We start from the raw sequence: 6,207 nt of genomic DNA on the forward strand, positions 1-6,207 counted from the left end.
TTATGCCTTAGAGTTTTCCATCATCTGCATCCCTTGCAACTTGGCTTTGTCGTAGAAGGAATAAAACTTTAGCAATAATTTACCGTACCTATTTCAGCTGTCGAGTGAAACTGAGTTTTTGTGACTCAATTTCTAGTCATGATTGCATTTTTCATTTTACAAGTTTATAATTGGAAAATTGTATGTTTGAGTGTATGTGGAGTCTGTAGGGACCCATTGTGCATTAACCATAAAAGAAAGCTTTTGTTCTAAGGCATCAGATAAATGTTGAATACATCTGAGAAAGGCTTTAAGTCACTTTTCTTGTCTTACTGCTCAAACTTCCGACACAGTACAGTGGAATGTTAAAGGGTCAAACAATGATGACAAAGATAAATAACAGAAGTGTGGGATTCATCTAAAGACAAAGACAAGTTTGCATAAATAGGAAGAGAACAAGAGAAGTAAAGGCAATCTCAAGGAGGATGCACATGGAGAATACTCACCTTCACACCCACTGCGTGGTACATACAAAGTGGCGAATCTGTGCGCTTCTCCTTTGCATGTCAAATTGTGTAGTAATAAGGCCTCTTCAGGCCCTCCCTGAGCACTAAGAAGCTGAAGCCATCTAGGCATAAGTTCGATCCCTGCCTGCCCAGAAGGAGATCCACATGGCGAGGCAGACCTGCCCTGACCCGCTTGCTGCTCCCCTCAGCAGTGTGCTTTGTCGATCTGCCTGTTCTGCTCCCCACTCTGTACCTGGTGAATCCTCTCACCCTCTGCATCTCTGCCTGTACCCCAGTTCTGTATGAATAAATAAATACATCTTAAAAAAAAAAAAAAGGCCTCTTCAAGTTTTTGGTTGATGATATGTCTGCTCTTCTAGTATCTGAGAAATTCCAAGCATGGTGATAAGAAAGAAACTGAGAAGCTGAGCGACAGGACGGATGCAAATCTAAAGTACTGAAAGATAAAAGGACTTTCTCAGAAACCTGGTATTTACTATAACGACATCTTACGCAGTCTTTGACCTGGAATAATTCTGAATTGATCCTGAGTAATCAATGATTCCAGAGAAACCACAGAATTTGGAGCGCACCTCTTGTCTGTCTCTCTCTCACCTGTAGAGTTAGTGTCCTCTTACTCAGTCTTGACCTTTCTGAGTCTTATGGAATGCTGCTCTATTTCCACTTTAATATCAGTATTCATCATTTTATCCCATCTTCTCATTTATATTTTCATTTCTTCCAAGTCCTTATAAACATACTCAATCTTGACAGAATAGCAAGTTCTTGCCTTGACATTTGTCTTCATTTGTCAACACTGTTAGATGTCAACCATAGCAGAAATCCTTTCAGGAAGCTCTCTGGGTGGGCTCTTCAGAACAGGCACATTTCTTCACTTTTCTGCCTGAGTCACTCCAGGTCAGTAAAGGACTATACCCATCACAGATCATGTTGCAAAATTTTTGTTCTTATATTTCTTAACCATTTTGCAGCTTCCTAAAATCCTCTCTTGATTCCTGAGACTTCTTTCCTTTTAGCTCCTTTAAGAGCTGTGTTTTTTTATTGTCATTTTTGTTGCTTCTAGCCAGCTAAGTGTAGACATGCTCCCTATTATGCAACCTTTCCAGAAGGTTCTAACATCCCTCACTCCAGGTAAATAAGCCCTCCTCTGGCTCCTAAACATGAGTAGACTTCTCTTATCATCTCGACTACTTACTGTTGTTCTCATAATAATTTCTGCCTCCCATCTTCATCTGTAGCTAGCTTAGCCTTCATCTAAGGCAGTTAGTTGATCATGATGGTCAAGAGACCTCAATTGACATCCAGAATGTCAGGGTTTATACATCTTCAGACTACTAGTTATGTGACCTTGGGTGAGTTATTTGCCTGTAGCATGCCTTAATTTCCTCACAGTAGAGTGGAGATAATAATGATCATTTCCACATAGGGCTCATGAAACAGATAATATAGGAAAGATCAAATAATGTATGTACCCAGTACCTTTGATATTTTGACTCTCTGAAGCTCCACCTTCTCTATAAATGTTTCTTGATCTCCTGACTCGAACTCAGGTCTTATTTCTGGAGAAATGATTGCTTTTCACTTTCCAAACCACTTATTTTAATTGTATTTGTATCTCATCCCTCCTGCTGGGTTACAGTAGGCCATACCCACTTCAAAGAAGACTTTTCCCACTAAGATCTCTGCTATTTTTCTAGAATAGTTCTGAATGTAGACAATCTTGAAGTTGTTGAAGCCACTCTGCAAGTTGAATTTTTGAGGACCAATCCTCAAGGATGCTTGAGGATGCTTTCATTGGGCTACCTGGGATTTATTTCAGAATAATGGGAGAGGAGGGGTCATTGATTGAGTTTCTTATGTACTGGAGAGTTTTCTGACTTTTGTATATCCAACTCATCTTAATCACCCATTCACGAGAACTGGGATGAAGGAGTTTGTGTGTGTGTGTGCACACGCGTGTACTTTTCCCTCAAATATTTCTTGCACACATTTTTATAGTACAATTTTACAATGCCAAAAGTTTTATTGTAATGGCAATACATTGTTTTAAAAGATGTGTTCTAAAATTTTACTCATGATATTTAATAGGTTTGTCTTAAAACTTAGACATGAGTTGACAATTCTTAACCATGGTGTCCTCTCCCAGAGGACACTGCCACCACGTAAGTGTTGGTGATTTTACAGTTCCTGAGAGATGCTGAATCAGACACCAACAGCCGTAACTCCAACCACGGAAAGTACCACTAGGCGTTGTTACAACCTGATAGCAAATTATTGTGATATAGCACAACCTAGGAGAAATACCAAAAATACACATAGGCTACATTATCTTTATTTCATTGTCCTCTTCAGAATAAAATTTGACCATTTAAAAGAAAAGGGTCAGTCATTTGTTGAAAATATAAAATGTTGGACATAGCTTAGTACTTGAGGGTTTTTTTCTCCATGCTTATTGAAAAACACCTTGTTAATTTTTGTTTCATTCTTGGCAAATCACTTAAGGTAAAATTTTTCCTTTCTCTTTTCTCAACATTTGCTTAAGCTAACTTGGATTCTTTCTACCCGAACAATTATAAACCCAGTTAGTCTGGTAATAAGTATGTTTGCAGATGCAACTACGAGTCAGTTCTAGCTTTATAGATTACCTTCAAAATTAATGACAGGTTGCCTTGTATAGAAACCTGTGACACCCTGCCCCCCACCCCGGCCCTGGATCTGTAGTGACAATTGCTTGTTCAAGCACACACAGAACACATGCTGCAGCCTACCCATTTAACTTTCTCAACATCATTTGAGGCAAATATATTTTCTTCTGATTAGAAGGTGGAAATAGAATCAGAAGGAGACTGTTGTCGTGATCACATCATGCAGAAACAATCAGATCAGAAGGGACACTCTTGTCTCTGACGCACACACATTCATGTTGGTTTTGCTCTGTTCTCCTTGTTTTTGAGGAAGTGGTTCATTAACCCTAATTTGTATTTTCAAAATAGAAACTTGGCAATAGATGGGACCTTTGTATGATTCAAGCTGTCCTAAGTAGGAAGTGCCTAGATATTATTAGTGCAGACACAGAAGACGGAGACATGTGGAGGCGTATAATAACTTTCAGATCCTATGGAGAAAATCTACATGTTATTTTTTGGCTTTGTTTTGTGTGCCAGTTAGTGTATGCCAATGATTTTCATTGTCACGGCCTCATGTTGCTCATTGATGGAGTGAGAAAAAGTAAATGCGCTAATGAGAAGTGGAACTGGAGGTGCTATGGAATATGTAGTAATTGGAGGAGGAATTCAGTGTGTGTCATCCCCATAGTTTGGGAAAGTGAATGCCTGGGGACCGTGACGCAAGGTTGGATTTTCTGAAGTGCTATCGTTGGGGCTTGCAGTTTCCTCCATTCATTTCTTCATCAGCATGGGGCAGTGCTAAGGAATGGATTGAACCAATGAAGTGCTACCAGAGTGAAGATCCAACAGTTACAAAGGTGATCATCTACCTATCAAAGCATCTATAATTCAGTGAGAGGGCTGAGATAAACACTAACACTTAATCATCAGTAATTTTGCTTACCACCAAGATGTAGAAGGGTGCTTGAAAGCTGCTTGGATGAGCTAGGTCCCTGAAGGGGTTCTTCTAGGAAGCCTGTTATGCTCGTATTTAAATCAGAAATCTACAAGTTGGTGATGAATGTGCTGTTATTCTATTCAAAATTCCCTTTGATCCAACATTTTTCTCCTTTGATCTTTTACCTACACCCACTGAGACTACTTAATAAGTGTTTTATTTAAAGGACCCAAAAAGGGTAACATAAATAATACCTTTCAGAAACATCATATTTTATTGGAAAGTCATAGAACAACTTCCATCATTGCTGGAATATTGGTTACATTCAATCCTGTGGGTAGGGCTGTGTCTTAAAGCACTAACAGTTGTTCTGATGGATTCAAAGGCAAGCGTAACCAGACCAGTTGGCTCACGTGTTTTCATTTAGTGGCAGTCTTGGGATTTGAAAGCCTGTCACTGGAAGGGGCAGAACTCTCTTCTGAAGTGAGGACCAAAGCAGCTCAGTGCCGTTTCTCACTAAAGAAGTTGGTGTGCACCAGACACAACACCTTTCTTAGCACTGGGGTGTGATCCCATTGCTTTATCATCAGGATAGAGCGAAGGTTTGAGTTCTGTACTGTTAGGCATTTTGATTCCTAAGTGTGTCTGAAGGGTTCTGCTGGAGGAGCTTAAGAGATAGAAAACTGGGCTCTCCCTGGTGGTGCAACAGGTTAGGATGCAGCACTGCAAGCTGGCCACAGCTGCTGCCTCAGTGTGAGTTTGACTTGGCCCCGGAGGTGACCCACATGGCGCAGCAGATTTCTCCTATCTCCCCGCTGCTCCCCTCAGCAGTGTACTGCATCAGACGGCCTGTTCTGCTCCCCACTCTGTCTTTGATGAATCCTCTCACCACCCCTGCACCTCTGGCCTGTACCCCAGTTCTGTATGTATAAACAAAAATAAAACTTTAAAAAAAGAGAGCGATAGAAAATTTGGCTTAGATCTCCACATGTTCAAAATGAGGAAGATTGGATCCAGTGGAGTAGACTTTCAGAGGTTTGTTAATTCAAAATGTAGATTTTCTCTCTGGACTGCTGTTCTTGTTTTCTTCCTCTCTTGCTCTTCCTCTCCTTTATGTGAAGGTAGTGAATGAATCTTTATCCTTTCTGTATTTACAGTCACCATGACCTTGTGCTGATGCTCCTCAAAGCAGAACTGTTGGTATTTTAACTGGCCTATCATTGGTTTGGAATGCTTTTCTCAACTAATAAGCTCCAAACAAAAATCTTCTACAAGGTTGCAATATCCCTGTAAAGATGATGTGTCCTCATTTTAGTTTGTGTAGCTCTTTCATCATAAGGGAAGTAGAAATGAATTATCCTTTGACTCTGAAAAGAAGCGATTCAACAGATTCCTTAGATAAAAGCTATTTAACCAGGTTCTGAATATATAAAAGAATCCACAGAATGTCATGGGTCTTTATGAACACTTTGAATTTATCTTTTTAGAAGAAATATGCCGTATTTCTGGACTCAAAAGGGTAGGGTTGCTGCTACTTGTCTTCAGACTTGTCGAAAGAAAGGAATATAGAATATCTGCAGCAAAAACCTTTAGCTTGATCAAGATGAAGAACTTTTTTTTGTAGTTCTGGGCTGTCTGAATATTTATTCCATCTCAGGAATTGGATGTATTTCATAAAATTCAATATCCTTGACCTTTTTTTTTCCCCCTGAGAAGGTTAAGCTAGGTATAAACCAAGTCACCCTGTCTATCAATACTTAAAATATCCCTTGGCAAGTGTGGGCACTAAGGCACCTCAGTGTTAGGAATGTGAGACTTCTAGCCTTTACTGAGAAGTGACTCCAGTACCTACCAGGATGGTTTTTCTCACCAGTGGCATGTGGGTGAAAGTGTGTCAAACACACGTCTCGTGACTCATCGGTCAGTGCTGGCATTCTAAGCACAGTCTGCTCTAGAAAGAAGTCTAGTCTTCCATTAGCTCTGACTTGTGTTCCTGGTAGAGTAACATGGTCCACAGTATGAACCAATTCTGGATGACGTGGTAGAGACGGTGGTGGCAAGAATGTAAGTGCTTTTTATGGAAACAGGAAACAGATGACCTAAGTTGTCTGAGGTTGCGCAACACAAAACTTTTACA

The 6,207-nt window shown here is 40.1% G+C and overlaps 1 protein-coding gene across 1 annotated transcript in view; it reads left to right on the top strand.

Moving 5' to 3' along the window:
• BASP1 (brain abundant, membrane attached signal protein 1) overlaps positions 1–6,207 on the top strand; it is a 51,396-nt gene that overhangs the window by 36,684 nt on the left and 8,505 nt on the right. The window lies entirely within an intron of this gene.

The sequence above is a fragment of the Condylura cristata genome, unplaced genomic scaffold, assembly GCF_000260355.1.
Source record: "Condylura cristata isolate star-nosed mole 26May11 unplaced genomic scaffold, ConCri1.0 scaffold00007, whole genome shotgun sequence".
Taxonomy (NCBI): domain Eukaryota; kingdom Metazoa; phylum Chordata; class Mammalia; order Eulipotyphla; family Talpidae; genus Condylura; species Condylura cristata.